Source organism: Andrena cerasifolii, chromosome 9 (assembly GCF_050908995.1).
Source record: "Andrena cerasifolii isolate SP2316 chromosome 9, iyAndCera1_principal, whole genome shotgun sequence".
Classification (NCBI taxonomy): Eukaryota; Metazoa; Arthropoda; class Insecta; order Hymenoptera; family Andrenidae; genus Andrena; species Andrena cerasifolii.
In genome coordinates this window covers 5499772-5518459 of record NC_135126.1, presented here as the reverse complement: position 1 = coordinate 5518459, position 18688 = coordinate 5499772, and the positions used below count along the sequence as shown (strand labels likewise).

The following is an 18688-nucleotide window of genomic DNA, read 5'->3' as shown; positions in this document are numbered from 1 at the left end:
GCGACGCGGGGGAGTAGACGCGTACCGAAATTCGGCGACGTTCCCCGTCTAGCTGCACGCGCATCCTGGACCGTCGTGTCCGGGAATCCAGCCGCCGAGACGTGCGCTCCTCTCGAGGGAGGGCGAAAGAGCCGCGGACGAGGGTGCTTGTAAACCAGCCGAGCATGGAGGGTGGCTCGATCGAGAGGGAGCTTGCACCGCGGGAGTGCAATTTTGAAAAATCTTCGATCATCGACGTACACCGAGAGCAAAGTTTCCTGAACATTTTCCCAGCCGCAGGGAAACGCCCTTTGATCCCGCTCGACAGTGCACGCGTCGAGGCTCCCGCGGCTAGATCGAGAGCAACAGAAGGAAGCCCTTTGTCGCGGAAGAGCTGCTCGTCAGATCGACAGAAACTGAAAGAGCAGGGGAGGAAAGAGGCAAGGACGCGTTGTCGTCTCTTGTTCATCCGCGTTTTAGCTCGTCAGAGCGGAAAGGATCGGCGATGACAGGCCACTGGAATCCGAGACGACGGTGTCTGTCGATACAGATTTCAGGGGGCGGACTGCTGGAGAACCCGGTGAACTCTCGAGCGCAGAGGTGGTGGGAGCCTGAATCGAGGGGATCGCGAGATCCAAGGGTTTGTCCTCGGGCGGGCGACACTCGACTCCGAAGAATTTATCGAAGGCGCAGCGAGGTTGGCGCGAGCAACAGCCACGAGGCGTTCCGTTGCTGGTGGAGCGGAGCGGAGCCGTGGAGTTTCAATTAGATCTGGTCATAATAATGCTCGATCCCGACCGGGCATGCCGGCCGATGGTTGATGACCCTCCTGGACCCCACCAGAGGAGATACCAACCCCGAAGGGTTCAAGCCTTTTCTTCCACCTTCGTGATACCGAGTTGTTAGTCACGGCGTTTCCGGGTTGCAGAACGAGATTCTTTCTACCGATCACGACGTGTCACGCCACGGTCTTGTGTCTTCTGCCTCCTTCCTCCTCTATCCCGGGCCATACTCGTTCGCTCGGAACGATCGTCGCCTCGGGTCGGTTCGGCACCGATGCAACAGACGGATGGACCCAGGCCGACGTAATTATCATTGCTATTATTCAACGGCTAAAAGTACCCTTTCATTTCCAATAAATCTTCGAGGAAACGCGATATGAATAAATAAAGCAGCGGGACGGGGATAATTACGATTCATTATTCTACGCGATGTCCGCGTGATACCAACCTTAATACATCATTATTCAGCATGGGCTCGACTTAAACGATTATGAAACATGTCGCTGGGGCTTTGCTACACTCTCACGTTGCTTCTTCCAGGAAGAAGATTACATTTATTTTCCTGTCCTCTCTTCTAGCTGTCCTCGCGTTACATCGCTTTTCAAATGCACAGCTCTATCAGTAGATTATTAAGTAAAAAGCGTACCATCTGATACATGGATGGCATTGTTTTAATTTATCAATTATTAGTTAGGAGGAGATGGCTTATTGTTTCAAATTTAAGAATTAGTAAACACGTGACTATTCAAAAAATGTGTCGCAATGAGTTAGTCCTCGTTATAAGTTTTCTAAAGTTGCATGTAAATTTCGTGTATGCAAATTATTTTCTTATTTACATCTTACATGATTTTTAAGAAGATTGTACATGCCTTTTGTTGGGTATTTATGTTTCAATTCAATCATATATTAAGCAAAAATTAGTATCGAGTAGTATAATACCAATAGAAATCTTGTTAACTTGTTTAAAAAATCACTATTATAATTTGATGCGTAGAAATTTGATTGCCTGTGATCTCTAAAAGAATTTCCCTCAGTAATAACTAAGCTACCCGAGACTCGACAAAGATAAACTCTTGGGGAATGGCGCTTCGACGCCAGGAAAAGTAAACGTACAGATATTCGACACCACTGCAATATCAGTTTGACACAGATTTCTTTCAGCCCCCGAATCCATCGCGATGGACCCATCGGAGCAGCTCCCTACTCCCGCGGGAGAGGAATGGACGAGCCTCCAATATCTGAAACTACTGCCCGGCTATCTCGAGAATCCAGCCACACGAAAGTGTACGCGATCCACAGGATTTGCCCGTAATTGCGGCAAATCGTCGACAGAAACGACAAATCGGTCTGGTTCGGCTGCTACACGTCGCAGAGGAGGCTCGACGACGTATCTGGGTCATCGGACCACTTTCCTCGAGGGAGGTCCCCGCTGAAAAGAAATCCATCACCCTGGAAAGGCTTCGCTGACAAGGAAACCTTCCCCAGCCCGAAAATTCTGATTCTAATGAAACCTCGCGTGAAAGTAGAGCATCCTCGAGTATGCGGAGAGCCATTTTTTTTTTTTTCTGTGAGTGCTCAGCGAGAAGATTCTTCGAGGTATCAACAGTGGAAATCGAATAGCGACAGCTACAAAACGGTAGAGAGTCCAAGAAAATTCACGATGCAATCTTTGATGCGGATCAAAGTGCTCTTCCAGAGGAACGAGCAACGCTTGATGGATTTCCGTTTCCTCCTCGCGTTCGTGCTTTCATTTTCTACCGCGCCGCTCGATAACCGGTGTCGTGACCGAAGGAACGCCTAATCTCAGCGAAACCTTAGGGTCTCGGGTATTAAGATCGAGCGTTGCCCGCGAGAAGATAAGTGGGCCTTTGTTCCCCTCGGTGGAACACACCGAGCCGCCGCAGATTCTGGCGCTGGTGCACAGAGTTGCGCAAGACGCGCCACGCGAGTAAGGGTCCCACGGCCAAACGGACAATCCCCATTTCTGCGATTTACGCTAACTACCTCGATCCCCTATCTGCCTGTCCAGTAAAAATCTGCCTAGCAACTGGGGAACATCGAGCGCCGCCCTTGCCGATCGGGTAACCGCGATTCTGAGCGCAGAGCAGAATTGTTGCGACTTAAACGTTTCAAGGAACGACGCTGGAAAACGCCAAGGGAGCCCGTGAAAGTTGCCTCGCCTGGATTAGCGAGGAAATGTATCTGCGCCTGGAATTTAATTACCCGGACAGGATTCGGGAGCAACATCCGGCTTGTTCACGCAGAATTTTCGAGCCTCCGCCGCGGCTTGTACCATTGTCCGCGAATAATGGCACCGTTGTACACGCGTGTCGTGCCGATTATGTCACGTACCGCCACGCGTGGAATGCATACAAAGAAAAGCGTCCCTCCGCAGCCCCGCGTGTCCCTAGGCTTCTCGGAGCGGCGTTTCCATCGGGCCCTGGGCTGCTGGCACGCTCGCGAGCAGCATTCTCATCGTCACGACCGTAGCCGCGGTGGCAAACGTGAGAAAGAGGAAGTCGTCGATCCCTCGGGCATCGATGGAACGCGGGGACCAAACCAAATAACCTTTAACGCGCCCCGAAAGCAGATGAGCTGGCGATTCTGTTCCAACATGCAAATGTCATTGTGCCGGGGGACACAGAGGCTCGGGAATAGTTGGCTAACGATCAATGGGACACTGGCGGAGCAACGAGCTGCTTTTCCGGTCGCAGCTAAAGCACAGAAGCTTCTGCGCCTCCCGCTTTGCCAAGCTCCTTGGTTTGGTCGCTTTGCATCAACCTCTCCTGCAGCAGATACCTAAAGAAGCGGGACGGAAAGCTCGAGAGGCACGGAGGATTTATCGTTGTAACCGACATTCGATGGGTGTGCCTCGAATCGCGATTGCCAGCCATTGCCGCGCAGCAAAGAAGTCCGCGCGTCGGCCAATTGAGCAGAGACCTGTGTCAGCTCGTCCCGTCATAGATTCATTCACCGGACGATTCGAATCGAGAGGAAACGTCGGGCGTCGTGAATGAGAATCGCGAGAAACCAGGAAGCCACGATCCTCGCACCGATCACTCCCACGGCGTTCACCGCGTTATCTAAGCGACTCTTACAAGCCTGTACGATCGCCTACAAATTACAGATATCCCGCGTGAACTTCTTCCGCCCAGCTAACGCCGTACTGCGCGCCTTTTCACCTTCCACGTTCAGTTTCTTTCAATTTTTCATCCATGCGGTTCAAGCGCCTAAAACGAGCCTAACCCCGTCGGCAAATAAGCATCAGCAAACCGAGAGATACTCGGCCAATTTCCCCGCGTGTCTAGCAGTCCCTTTCTATTCGCGCGGCCACGGCGTCTGCGCGTGAACGCACCCGATTGCATTTTCCTGCGACCTACTGGGAGTCTCGCTCGTGCGTTTCCAAGGGAAGTGTGAGAACCTGCGGATCGAAAGGTTTCGACACGGTCCGCCGGCTAATTAGAATTTCCAAGAGCGGAGAGGACCGCGATGCGTTCGCAGGAAAAGTCTCATCAACGTCGCAGAGCGTCATCCTCCCGGACGATTCATTAGGCCCTCGCTTCTCCTAATTACCTCATCTGCGTACGGGATCATTAAGACGTTTTTCCTCTGGAAAATCTATCTCTTCGTTCCCGTTGCTCGCGTTAACGGCGCGGCACTTCCTCGACGCTTATCGACCTCGCAATTTCAACCTCATTTGGATTTGAGGGAAACTGTCTCTGGGAGGAGCGGCCGGAGTGGCCTGATGGCGGGCAAATTATCGTCGGCGCGAGCACGCGCCGCTCCACGAGCTTTCGCGGTGCATCCAGGTGTGGAGCAGTCTGTAGGTCAGTTACGCTGTTACTGTTACCGTCCTGGCGATTACCGGTTATCGCACGCCAACCACGGCAACGGTACGCGCAGCTTGGTCCGAGGTGGAATTCTCCTTTGAGCGCCAACTCGGCCGCCTCGTTCATCGAAATCACTCGTACCCTCCCTTCGATGTCTCGCTCTGACTCCGAGCCAAGGGAGTTCCTTGAGTCTGCGGTCGCCGACGTGCGAAACTTCCGCGAGTTCGGCGGTCAGCCGGCTCCTCGCCACTCGAGCTTCTGTTGGCAGCTGCGGCGATCGCTGCTTACTTCTTTTGATTGATTCGCCGGGGAATTCTAGCACTTCTAACTGGCCACAGAAGGTGTCAATTGGGTGTTGATATTTAGCGTTATGATAAGCGACTATAATTATTACATGTTCTCTATCGTATTTTGCGTATACTGGGCTGTCCTGTTAGGTAATAAATAAATAAGAGGACATGTTTCTTGTTTCTGCATTTGGTGGCTCGTTAAATGCGGTACGGGCACGCAGCGTACTTCTACTTCTACTTTTTTACACTTTATTGTAATTATCCACCTGCTTCGATACGGCAGATAAGGTTCAACGCAGCTGCAAATCTTTGCGAGCGACATGTAAATTACCAAGTTCCTGTTGCAACAAAATGAACCTCCCGAGAGATAAGGGCTAGATAAGAAGACGAGGATCTGTTGCAGAGCGAAAACTCCTTCTCGACCAGCCTCTAACGCGATACTAAATAAATACTCGAAGCGTTAAAACTCGTGGCTAAGGTAGTTGCACCTTCTCCACGCGTTTTCAACCCTCACCGCGCCATCCGGCCGCCAAAGGGTTAATCGCCCTTTCGCTCCACTTGCGTGTCGTTCGCGGTGCACTCACCCCATCGTTGCACCGCGGCTATTTTTATTTTCAATTTCCCTGTCGCATCGATCGGCGCAGCCCCAGTTTTCTCGAATTCGAGGATCGACGTCCCAGCAGTCGTGAGAACGCTCGATGGAACAGGCACGAAAAGGCTGATCTCCCTCGCGACCCTTTTTCTCTCGCAAAAAAAAAGACCCGGCTTTTTGTCCCTAATGCGATGCGCGGTGCGCCGCGAAATCCTCGGCGGTTGGAGGGCCGAACCGATAGCCCGCCAGCGATAATTCCAGGCATCGAGGCATCATTATGACTAATGAGCTAGGCGGGACGGGGCTCTTTGATCCACGGCGCGCTCGCGAGCCGGACAACCGGATAAATGGGGGATCGAGAAAAAACGTGGGGCCGAATTACATCGACCACACCCATCCCCTGAACCCCCTCGCGTATATCGGCCCTTTTAGTCGACCCAGGGCCCCATCATTGATTTCGACACCTCTCCCCGAGTCGCGCCGCGCGTTTCAACGGCGAGCAGCGCTGCTGAAGCAGGCACCGCGACCGATTTCTCCTCTGTCAAAGAGTGGAAATTTATTTACATTTCCAAGTGACACAGGCTGTGCAGGGGATTATCGGCAATCCAGTTCGGGCAATTCCATTAATTCGAGCAGCGAGTAAATTAATATCGCGAGGGGGCTAGCGAACGTGAGTCGATGCGGAGTTTCGTTAACGAGCAACAAAGAACTAAGTGGTTTTGGGATCCTGCAAGTATCTCGGGTCTGGGAAGCGCAGCAGAAGCTCGCTGGCTGGCACGTTCCGTATTTAGTTCTGCGTGCATCCGATGCAACGTGCATGACACCAGGGCTCACGCTAGCAGCGAGCATCGGCATGCAGAGCTGACGGGTCACGCCAGCGTGTTCCTCGCAGCCGATTCGAGTCGTGCACGAGCGGAGCGCGTCGCTGTCACGGGCCTCGAGATCACCCATCGTTGGCCTTCCACACCGCGCGTTCGCCTCGTCATTCACGGGAAGCGAAATCGAGGAGTCGTGGATCAAGAGGGACTATCACCACTCCGTCACCTCAAACAAAGTAGTCCCGTAATCTCCACCTCCCACAATCGCGCTAAAAGTGCATGTGAGCAGAGAAGAAATTTTCTACGAACCCCTGCCTTCCTCGCAGCAATATCCAGCACGGGAAATATTGATCGCATCACTGGACTACTCAGCGTGTATTCGCTTCCACCTCGTTTAGCATTAGTATTCGTTATTGTTGACGAGGCATACCGATTGTTTCCTAGCACGCCGATTCGCGAGCGGTGCAATAAATATTTCCCGCGCTGCACGTATAACTGGCCGTAGTCAACGGAACGAAAACGTTAACAGAGTGCTCGCCTGACCACGAGCGCTCCAGTTCGTTACCGCTCATTACGAATTCACCAGTTCCAGGCTGCTACGAAAATTTCGACCCGCTGGGTACGCTTCGTACATGCACGAACAGGCGAGCGATTAGGGACCGCCCGCCGGCCAAAGGAACACCGAAATCACGAGCGAGTCCCTACCGAGGTTTATTCAGGGTGCGTACCCTTGTATATCGGTGGACGGGGCCAGCCCAGTCCCCGTGGACCCTGTGATTACAAGGGACCGGTTTCCTCTGGACCGTACTACACCTACGGTACACGCCGTACGTTCTTGCTGCCCTCCCGTTTGCGCGCGATTGTCGTATCAGCGTCGATATTAAACCTCTGGTCTGGGTACGCTCCTCTGTAAGAGCTGCCGCGATTCCTGCAAGGAGGAAAATCGCGTGGAAAGCAGGGACACAGGGTAGGTACACAGGTAAAGCGAGAGTATCGTTGGCCAGACGAGATTCCGCGAACACCCAGGCACGCTGCAATCGGAATCCTTTCACGGTCGAGCGTGAGCGAGCGGAAGGCTACGGGGATTTCTAATGCTCGCCCGTGGTCAGAATTGCCGGAGCCGCGTTAATAAACCGCCGGTTAAGCCTGGTATCGCGTGTCGCGAGATACCAGCCGGCTGAGTCATGCGAGAACGCGGGCCGTGTTCGGTAAGAGCTCGATCGGCCGTGCTTCGATTTCTTCGTTGTCTTCGATAGGAAGGTAATTCCAGCGCCGTCGGCTCCCACGGCTTCGTTCCTCTAAAGCAGTCCGAATCGTGCGAGCGGTGCGCTCCGCGCCGAGCTCGCCGCGTCCAGAAACGGCCACGCGATGCCTGCAGCTAAGCCCGTCTCCTAATCTCCAGAGGAAAGAGTTTTGAAAGCTCGCGTGGAAGCTCGGGCTAGTCGCCGACACGAGGCATGAAACGCTCGTGGGCGTCTCGAATCTACTATGTAATCCCGCTAGATCCTATTATTCAGCGAGAGGAAATCCTGTCTACCGCGACTCGCTTCGGTCCCTCCCGGAGGAAGAGGAGCATCGTTCGCCAAGTTTGCTTAATGGATGATCGATAACGCGGACCTAGCCAGGCGATCAGCCGCGGGGCTAGCGTTGGCGATCGAAAAGGAGAATCGTCGGAGTGCGCGACCTATATGGAGACCTATTCCTTTTTGCTGGCGGCAGCTATTGGGAATTCGACGTTGCTCTCGGATTAACACTGTGGTTTCGTCGTCGTCGCAGTCCCCGCAAGGGAAAACCAGTTGAATTAGCAGGATCGATGGGTGCTCGCGGGCACGTGCCTCGAATGCTGCTAACTTCGGAGAGGGAAAGAGGGCCCGCGAGTGATCGCTGATTCTCAATCTCGACGGGTTTGGGGTCGCGCGACACGCGGGGCTGGCTTGTTTCGTGACGTCGAGTCGTTACGTTCGGAGCTGAGCGGTGTTCCATGCCGAATACCTACCAGCTGGCGCGTCCGCAGGGACAAGGTCGCGCTTTCACGAGCGGCGCTCTTATTAATTCGCAAGCTCGATGGCCGGCGGCGATAAGACACGACAGTAAGAGGGTTGAAAGTGGGGCAGAGCGGGACGCGATCTCGCGCACAATACGGGACCGCACAATGCAAACGAGCTCCACTCGGTTCTTTTGTACCTGCTCGAGTCAATAATCCGGCCGGACCGAGAGAATACGAAATCTGCGGCGCGCGACTGCCCGCCGTCCGCTTCGTTAGGCCGCCTGTTTTCTCCAGTACATATTTCTGTGATCCGCGAGGACGAGCGCAAGGTACGCTGGTATCACGCGATTTCGTCGTTTGTTCGCCTGGGGATTAACATTCCCGTCTGGGATTAACTTCCCGGCCGCTTCGAGCGCTGACTAATTACAGCCGCGGCTTTCGCTTTCCACCCGATCCTTCGTTTTCGACTTCACGCTCGCTCGAGCCCCGACTCGTTTAATCGGACCGAGTGGGCTTCTCGTCGAATTCAATCGAAAGCCGTCGCGTGCTCGGCCAGTCGATATTTCCTGGGGAAACGTGTCACCGGCGCAACGAACTTTCATCGGATCTCGTTTGCGTGGTTTATCACGGCGATCGATGACCCCGCGACGCGACACTGCTGTCTTATCCAAGCCGACGGGCTCGACGGCCGCTCCAAGTGCTCTCGCGATTTCCCATCCAGACTCGATCCCTCTATCAACTCAGAAACGATAGCCGACTGCGTAAATGGATCTGATTGGCCGAACCGTCGTGTATGTCTGCGCCGTGGTTCGACTTTTTAAACGCCTGATGAAGCCTTTCTAGGGTGGAGGTGTAATTTCCATCTTTTCTTTTGGTGCAATCCTTTGTACAATAGATAAACGGGAGAGTTTTGTAGGTGAAATCGACTGCTTTTTCGCTATTGCCAGTGGAGATCGCCTAGCGACGGGAAACAATAATACAGCGTAATCGCGAAGATTGGTAGATGGGCATTGAAAGAATAGTGGTGTTAGAGACACTATATTGTTATAGTGGCTCTAACAATAAGTGGTGTATTATACGTGTAAACTGATTTCTCGACACCAGTAGCTGCAGGGGTGGATTTGTGTATGGGCTAAATAGGCTGCAACTTAGGGTGGCAAATTTTGGGGAGCGGCAAATTCTGGGGAATACTAAATTTTGGGCAGCGGCGAATTTTGGGAAGCGATAAATTTCGAGGAGCGACAAAGCTGAGAGAGCGGCAAATTTTGGGGCGCATCAAATTTTGCGGAGCGGCAAATTCTGGGAAGTATTAAATTTTCGAGAGCGACAACTTTTGGGGAGCGGTTAATTTTGGGGTGTGCAAATATTGGGAACGATACATTTCGGAGAGCGATAAATTCTGAGGAGCATAAAATTTTGAGCGAAAGAACTTGGAAAAGGTTCAAACCCAAAGGCTTGAAACAACTTTAAAAACAACTCAATTTTCTTTTTACTTAGCAAATTAGAAATAACTCACACGTGAGTTATCATATTGAATTAATTATAAGATTCTCTCAATTCCTTTAAATTAAAATATTTTATGATATTTCACGGAAAATGCGGCAGACGCTTAGTGCCCTAAGGGCGCCAAATCTCCAAATCCGCCCTTGACTGGCTGACTCCTTAAGTGTATCACTGATTGTTATACTTTTGTAATCTAGAACGTTTGCACATCTTCGTACCAGCTCGAAATAAAGCAAAGTCTGCCAGCGAAATCGTTATCCTTTCCAATTGCCGAGTGGGGCGTAATTACTACTTAGGATCGAACGTGCCGCACGCAGATGCGCGGCCGATATTGTTCGATAGGCTGCACAATGGGGCTCCGTAGGTTAAGCTGGCCGTAACTGTATCGTGCGTGGATGAGATACTACGCGTCGTACTACTGCGTCGCGGCGTCGGGACGCGCGCGCCGCGGCTATCAAGCGAATCTACCGTTCGAGGCAAATGGCGACTTTTTTTCCCCCCGAGCTTTTAATTAGACGACGGTGCCCGCAAGATTAGAGGCTCGACGCTTGCTCCCCCGGCATCTCGAGAAGCGCTAACGGTAAATCGAGCACGGACAACTCCGAGAGACGAATAAAACGACCAGCGCGGTGCAACCATTTCGATTACGATCTCCTACGGCGCGGATGCTCTACTCGCCGTCTCCTCTATTCACTCCACGCATCTGCCTCGCATCATTCACCAACGCCACGGACAAATTTCGCGATCCTTCGCTGACCTTCCCTTCATCTTTCTCTGAACATCTTGGGGGGGGAGAAGAGGGATCGGAGCCTGCAGTAATAGCGGCGCTACGATATTCCACACGGAAATAGTAAACTCAGAATCAGAATTCGAACTCCATGACGGCACAGAGTCCGCTAAGCGGGGACTGTATTACAGTAAGTCCAAGTCACGTAGCTGTTGAATGATCGAGCACTAACTGTAGATTAAAATACGGTAAACGCGAGAAGATGGCGAGTAAAACGGCGTTGCACCAGCTTTAGCAACGAGGGTACTGTTCCCCGGGGAACCAGGCTTGAAACGGGGAAGGTGAGAAGTGGTTTCTCGCAAGAGGGCTGCGAGGAACATAGCCACAGTTGCGCTAGAATTTTCCTTAACCCAGATGAACAGTTCTCATGATATTGAAATAGATTCAGGTAACTATGCCCCGAAGTGTTAAAGAAATATTTGTTCAGTACTACAACTTGTTATAAATATCTCAGTCCAATAGATTACGCGCAGTCTAAAAGTAATTTTTTCCTCCAAATATCCATGCATTCCTAGGGCTTCATTGGGCTAACTTTCCACACCTGTCCAACCCTCGACTCACCCGAACCCTCTTCGTCCCAAACAATTGCACCTACGCGCGTTAGTTCCGCTCCCACGCGGCTGTTTGGCGGTAATTCGGCGTGATTGATTAGTCGATGCCGGCGCGCCGAATTACGCGGCCCCGTTATTAACGACGAGCAGCCACGTGGGCGGGCGTATTAGCATAGCGCACTAGCACCGGTCCGCCGAGGAGGATCCCGACGACTCTGAAGCTCGGTAACGCGCCGGTGGGCTGTGACCCAGTTCTCCGCGGCAGAAAATCGTTGCGATATCATCGCCGGTCGCATAATAAACCACCGTCGAGTCCCTCGCGATGGGTGTGGATGTTCCATAATGTATAGCCCGGAGATATCGCGGAGCACGCATCCTCCGAGGGGCAGGAGAGAGAAACGCGTGGCCTCGACGACCAGCCAGCTCTCGATCGCCAGAAACCCGCTAGAAATCCAATTCCTCTCGATCCTCCCCGTCGGCGTCGTGTCGGGATCCCAGCGTCGCCTAGGAACCGCTCAGGCGGAGTTCAACCGGGATTCCTCGCTGTCCGCGAGGAAATCTTCGGCGGTTGCGACTTTTTCCATCGCAGGCCCGTCGACGGCCCACCCGACGCGAAAGGGAAAAGGACAGGAGGAGCGAAAGTCGGGGATGAAGACAGGAGATGGTTAACGAGAAACGGCGTAGCGAGATGATTCGTTTTGCCGCCGCTTCGAGTCGTCGAGCAACCCCCCCAGCTTTTAGCGCTTTTGTCCGGTGATCAGAAAGGTCTCCTGCTGTTCAAGCTGGCTGTCTCAGAGCCGTTCCTCTGTGACCATGATCGAAACCCGTGAAAGCTTGATGAGGTTTTCCTCTGCACTAGATCGCGGAGAAAACTGAACGGGATGCGGCATAAATCGAACAGAGGAATGGCTCGCTGCAGCGTCGTAAATAATTGATAGAGAGGAGAAAGGAGGGGGCATTTACTCACCATAATCGGAGCGCAATCTCGCCGGCCAGGTACAGACGAAGACGGTGCAGCGAGCGCAGCATCTGCAACGAAACAAGCCGCTCTTTTAACCGCTAATTCACCGTTACAGCTCGCTGACAATGAAACATCCCGACCGCGGCTGAATCGATCCGTTAGCAAAAAACGCGCTCGATCGTCGTCGATCGCCTCGCCGTTCCCGATATAGTACGTTCGACGTGCAATCGCCAGGCGATCGATCGTGTACCGCGTCATTTGTCTCTAGTTTGTCCCTTTTACATCAGATGCGCGCTGAAAGTCGCCGCGTGTCGAGTCTCTGGGCCCCTTGCAGAATCTAAAGGCGCGAATCCACGATGAGATTTTACACGAGGCAAAGATCTCAGCGACAACTGAATGCGAATAAAGAAAATAGTCGCGAGAGATGAGATTTTGTCGCATTCGGGTCTAGTTTCGTGAAATTAATAAGAAAATAATTATAAAATAATAAAATAATTGCCTCGTGAGATTAAAGTTTCGCGCGAGACACGATATTCTTGTCTCATCGTGGATTCGCAACTGCACGCTCGTGTTCGCGGGCAATAAACTCAAGGAATAAAATATTCTAGTCTCCCCTTTGGTCTGTCGCTAGCCTTCATCGCTCAATCTATATCGCCGCCATGTTTCCCCCAATTCTCCAGCAATTCTGTTATCACAGCACCGCAGAGACACGCGAAAAATTGGTGTCGTTAGCGGGTGGATCGATAGGCCCCGCAAACGTGGGTCGCGCCGCCAAGATAAATCATCGGCCTACAATCCGGCGAGCGTGTTTCCCGGCGTAATCCGTTTACAGATCGCCGGTAAGCTGATTACGGGCGGAGGAGGACTTGGCCGCGCGAAAATAGGCGGTCGTTTCTCGTGGAGCGGTCTGCCAACAGTCGACGCGCACCTGGCCACGGCCAAGTGCAAAGTTCCACTCGACACGCTGTCAAATGTAAAGTTACCGGGTCATTGGCTGCGCGGAACCGCCGGGCCAAGTTTGCTCGTCACTTCGATTTTTCCTATCTCTATACGCATTGTATCTTCCACTTAAGAAGCAGATAATAAAGTCGTAATAGCAATAATAATAAGAATAATAATAATGTCTCGTATAATAATTGTAACTACAATTTGTATACCACGAGTCTGTCCCGTTTAGCTAAATAAACAATAATAAAAAAATATATTCAAAGTCACAGGATTATTATTAATATTTCTCCGTCACAGTACACACGCTTCCACGTAATGCTACTCTTTTGTTTGCTCTCGAGTGACAAGGACAGCCGCGACCGCTCCAGGGTTAAACATGTACTTAGGTAAACCACCACTTTATTCAGAGGATGTGGAATTTGTTATTCCTTCCCTCTGCGTATTCAAACTACGCTTCGAGGGAATTTCTATCGGAAACGTGCGCATCCGGGATAAAGATCCGGTACGCCGTAAAGTCGAAGAAACGGCAGTCGTGCTCTGACGGCGCGTTAAGAGCACTCACGCCCGCGGGATTTTCCTTCCGCCCTGGCGTTACCATGGGGACATTTTCGCGGGGGAATGATCCCCGCGATACGTTATCTCTCCCCCCTCCCGCGTGTTCTCGGGGATGAAACGAGCGGCGGACGATTGCAGGAAACGAACAGGGAGAAATAAAAATCTCCCGGGCACCGGAATTCGAGAGTAACCTGCAGTTAGCTTGGCAATCCACGGAAGATGATGCTCGCCCAAGGTACCCTGGATTTTCGATCGATCAAGTTTAAAGGAATGGTATGGCAGACAAGAGAAAGTCGTATTCCTCCTATATTTCCAGAAGCCGATGCATCGAATGCGTTTAATCTCGCGCGTTATCATCAGACTTCCCCTACAGGCGTCCCTCGCCGACGATGTTCTCGCAAAGATCGTCCCTTTCTTTTATGCACGACTACCTTGGAGGAGATTCGAGCGCGCAGACCGAAAAGAGCCAGACGCTGGAAACGGGAACGATCGACAGCAAAGGCAAAGACGGAGGCGATAAAGAATTCCATTTCCTCGGGAACTTTACAGAGAAGAGGCGTTTCCATTCGCTAAGGGAGTCGCAGCGATCTGCGGAGATCTCCTGTCGCCATGAATAACATACGCTAGCCGGCTACTTCGGTCTAGATTCGTCCCATCAACGTCGCCCCATTGTTATTCAAAATCGCTGGCGCGAACTGCGGCGCGACTTCCCCGGGAGTTCCAGCGACAAACATGCTCCACTCGGATATCAAAGAGCGACGGCAAAGACGGGAGATAAGATAGGCTAACGAGCCGTCAACAAGGGGATTACGTTCAGCAATGAAGATTGATTTTCATCAAACAATCTTATCGTGTTCATAAAATTTGCAGTAAAAGTCCAAAATCCATGCAGGTGCGAATTAGTCGAAGCTCAGCAATCGATAGGAGTGAAATACTCTTCAGAGAAAAGGAACCGACACGAACACGCTCCCCTCTCGTGGCTATTAATTACGAGCTGAAAGCCGAGAAAGGGTTCGATAATTCCATTTCTCCGTCGGGCACCACGCGCTCGCTTTCAATCGTCGCGAGCCGAGACGTGGCGTGAGCAGGCTGGACCACACCGGCGAATTTTTTCCAGGAATGACTCGTAGATCGTGCAGAAAATCGCGTTTCCCTTTGTCTGGCCCGTCCGAGGGTCCTGCGAAGTGGTTCACACGGACCCCCCTGAAAACGAACAAGAGGAACGATCGGGAACAACAGAAGCTTTGAACGGCTAGCGCCTGGGAATCTATGAGGAGACGGTGAAACTGGATGGATCGAAAGGATGCTGCTAAACTACGGACTCTAAGCTGGCTAATCGCCTGCCTGCAGTACCACCTTAAGGGGGTAGGTTGCCCTCAAAATCTTCGAAAATTGGTTTTTAGGATGTTTGCATATTCCGCTAGCTACATCTTTTCTACGTATTCTAAGCGCAACCGGGCCCCGAACTTCCAAAAATTAAAGGAATTACAGTAAAAATGTACGAGCCTGCACATGAGTTCGGATAACGAACATAAAATCTCGAAAACCGCTCCAACGATTTGAATGAAAATTTACAGGGAGTTGCAGGAAACTATTCCCCTCCATGTATTGGCAGCACATTTTCAATATAAATTCTTAAGAAAAAGATAAAAAATATTTTTCCTACAAAAAAAAGGAAAAGTCAGAAACATCGACATAAAAATTGTATTAATTTGTTTATCAAAATTTTGCTTCCTGCACAAGACTGTCTTACAGATTATAAAAATACCTTTACTTTGTGTTTTAGGTAATTCACCTCACCTGTCCGGAATCGTGTTCGCCATCAAACGGTGCATCGCGTGCACTCTCACATTTATATTTATAACTATTTTCCCTGTAAATATTTTTAAACTTTCCTTTTTGCGCATTAAAGTCAACGAAATGAGGCTTAAGAGTTACAACAAAAATTATCTCTATATTCATTTAGTACTTCAGAATATGCGTTCGAAGAAGGGCCTGAGTTTTGGCTGTTGAGGGTAACCTACCCCCTTAAAACCCCAAAGACAGTGTCTTCTTTTCTCTAGTTTCCTCGCTCGTAACTTATCTACCCTTCCGACGTCGCAAACTTTGAAAACGCATCAGGACAGACAGAAACGTCCCCCTGGCTCGGTCTCCCGACTTTTCGAGCAGCGTACAAGCCACGAGTAGCCTGGAAACTTTCTGCACTGTCCAACTGCCCACGGCACACCTTCCTGGAAATCCTTTGTCCGAGGCGCGACGCATCCGGTGTCAAATTTAATACAGGCACGAACGTCCCCGCGTCCCTTTCGCTTTGGCAACTTCTTAGCCGGGGGGATTTCTAAAGTGGAGGGGCACCGAAGATGCTCTTCCCGTTTGCGCGTCTCCGCGAGCAATTTACAAGCGACGCGCGGCTCGTTATCGGTACCAGCGAACGTTACGAGGCCTGTAACGTGTAACGTTCCGGTGCCGTGGAAAGATAGAGACGCAGAAACGAAGGACTGCACGCGCTGCAACGTCCACTCGATAAGGAGATAAGGCTTATAGCGCGCGCATACCGAGCGTCGAGTTTTCATATCGCGTTGCCCGTTGAATTGGATTGGGTTACGGCCGGAGGAATGCCTGTGAGAACGGGCGTAGACCCGGGCACAGTTTCTTTCGACAGAATTTCGCGGCTGGAAATTAGGCGGGAAACGGGGGCGACGCGATTACGCGCGACTTGCGATACGTTCCTGCAGATTTGCGCAACGTAGGCGCAACCGTTCTGCCACTTTTAACGCCTTTTCCCTGCCTTCAGCTGTACCGAAATATCTACCAGCGCATTGTCCAGCTTTCTCGCTGCTTAGAAATCGAAGCGAGTGAGGAACAGTGTCTCGAGTCCTCTGCGAACAGAGATACTTCCGCGAGCTGAGTTCATTTCGCTCGTCGAGTTAACATTCCTCCAAGGCACGCTCCTTTTAACGGAAAATCCGCTGAGGGGTCCGAAGAAGCGTGTCACGAGCTTGGGAGATTCCCCGTTACTTCGACGTGCGAGCAAATTGTTATTATCGCTGTCGTTATTATTGCGGTCCGCGATACCGCCACGGTGAATAACAATGGCCCCGCGCGGCCAGCAGACGCGTAATCACTGCCCTGCTGCAACGTGCAATAACTTTAATTGTAAATTACCATACACTCCGACGAGGGGAGTCCGTCGCGATATCATCTGCTCGGGGTTAACGACGTCTTTATCGAAACTTCCACGCGTCAACGACTCCTCATCAGCTCTTCCGCCTCAGCGTCGCGTCGCAAGCTTCGCTCTCGCTGCTTTCTCAATCTGCTCCGAGATACGAGAGTATCGGTCCCTTCCGCAGGACTTTATCGACAAGCCGACACAAAAATTCCATTAAGAAAGCTTATTTTTCCTCTCCGTTTGGCGGGCGGAACGTTCGTAAACGTCCAGCAACAGACGCTGCTCGAGCACCTCCGCGAGCATCGCGAGCAAGACGTATCCTCGAATCAGCAGAATAACGGCCAGCTTGAATTTTACTGTCGACCGAGCCACGTCCAGACCACGAACCGTTCCCGCGCGAGACGCTGCCTTCGAACGGGAGAGCAGTCTTGTACTATTGTCTCGAGCCGTCCCGTTCCAGGAACTTGGAGAACCCGAGAGGATGGATGCAGGACGAAGACAAACGGTGGTTCGCGCGCGTGCACTTGACATTTTGCAAGGCACGCCGGTGTCGGTGTCAGCGGCACGCGTCAATCCTGCATCGCTAGTCCTTCGAGCTTCGAGCAGCCACCTTCGATCCATCGTCCGCGCGCGCTGGATCTCTTAATTAATTTCTCCAGGCTCGAGGAAGCGGCTGTCCCAAGCGTATCTCTGCTGAGAGATGGCAAGAGAGTTCGCGTCAGTCCTGAGGCTTAGTCAAATTCGTTCGCGATACGATCTAGGGAGGTGCTATCCGATTCGCTGGTTCCCCAGTGCTTTCGACCATCGCTTCTACCTACGACGAGAGAATATTCGAGCTAAGGAATCGGCGCCGGACGTTGCTACGCGTGTAATTTCGTGGGGCTAATTAGAGGGGAGAGGAAGATCCGTATTTGGAAGAAGAGACACTCTGCTTTTGGAACTGGAAAGCAATATGTTTCGTTGCTACGAGGGAATTGTGACAGGCGGACGGAATTCATCGCGAAATTGATTGCCACTTGACCCCCGATTGCTTTCGCCGCGAGCCCCAGCACGAGAACTCGGCGCGGATTCGATTCAACGGCGACACAGTTCCGCGCGCGAAAGGGAAATTCGACGTTTATGCGCTCGCGGAGCATCAATTTCGACCTCGATCCTCGAGGACGGAATATTACGCCGCGATTACGCAACGACCTCGGTGGCATCGACCTCGCAACGCTCTTATTCCCGTAGACGACGCGCACTTGACGATTCTTAAGCACACTTTGGATTACCCTGTCGGCTGAACCATGTTTTCTCAACTTGCAATTCACGGAACTCGCGTGTTGGAGGGCCACAGCCAATACTCGAGCCACGTAGGTACTTTCACCCTAGAACGACACTGTCACACTTTTGGAGAGTCTCTGACACTCTGCGTTAGGGGGTTCAAATTGAAATTTGAATATTTGACACAGCTACCACGCAGCTGCTTCCCCGAATTTTCTTTAATGAAAATTCCACATTTTATAAACAAAAGTGTGACCTTTCTAATGTATATAATTTTTTTATTTTTTATTATTACCATTCGCGGGATAAACCCTTTGGTGCAACAGAGATAATATGCGGGGAGGTAATATATGACAAATATACAATCCGAAGAGAAGAAAAGAGAGTACAGTGGTCCCCGGATTATTGGCATACTTTTTTCCCCGGATCATCGGGAAAGACCTACCCCACAGTTTTGCTTCCTCGGTGCGAGCGAGGGCCTTCGGTCCCGGGTAGACCGCCCGTTGCCAGCCGAGAGCAATAAAACCGTTGGGTCAGGTAAAATACCCAGTAGAGAAAAATAAAATGTTCATGTTTTTGATAAATGTTCGTGAAAGTATTTCTAATGTATTTCTTAGGATTTCCCAATGAAAATGAGTTCAGATATGGAGAGATTCGGTCCATTTTTAGCGAA

The 18688-nt window shown here is 51.5% G+C and overlaps 1 protein-coding gene across 4 annotated transcripts in view; it reads right to left on the bottom strand.

Annotated features, from left to right (window-relative positions):
- Prosap (SH3 and multiple ankyrin repeat domains prosap) overlaps positions 1-18688 on the bottom strand; it is a 149014-nt gene that overhangs the window by 77010 nt on the left and 53316 nt on the right. For 3 of the 4 annotated variants that reach the window (XM_076819948.1, XM_076819951.1, XM_076819952.1), the window contains exon 2: positions 12087-12148. The exons of the other annotated variant lie outside the window; for it this stretch is intronic. The gene's annotated coding sequence lies outside the window, so the exon portion shown is untranslated. The remainder of the gene's footprint in view (positions 1-12086; positions 12149-18688) is intronic. 4 annotated transcript variants of the gene reach the window in all.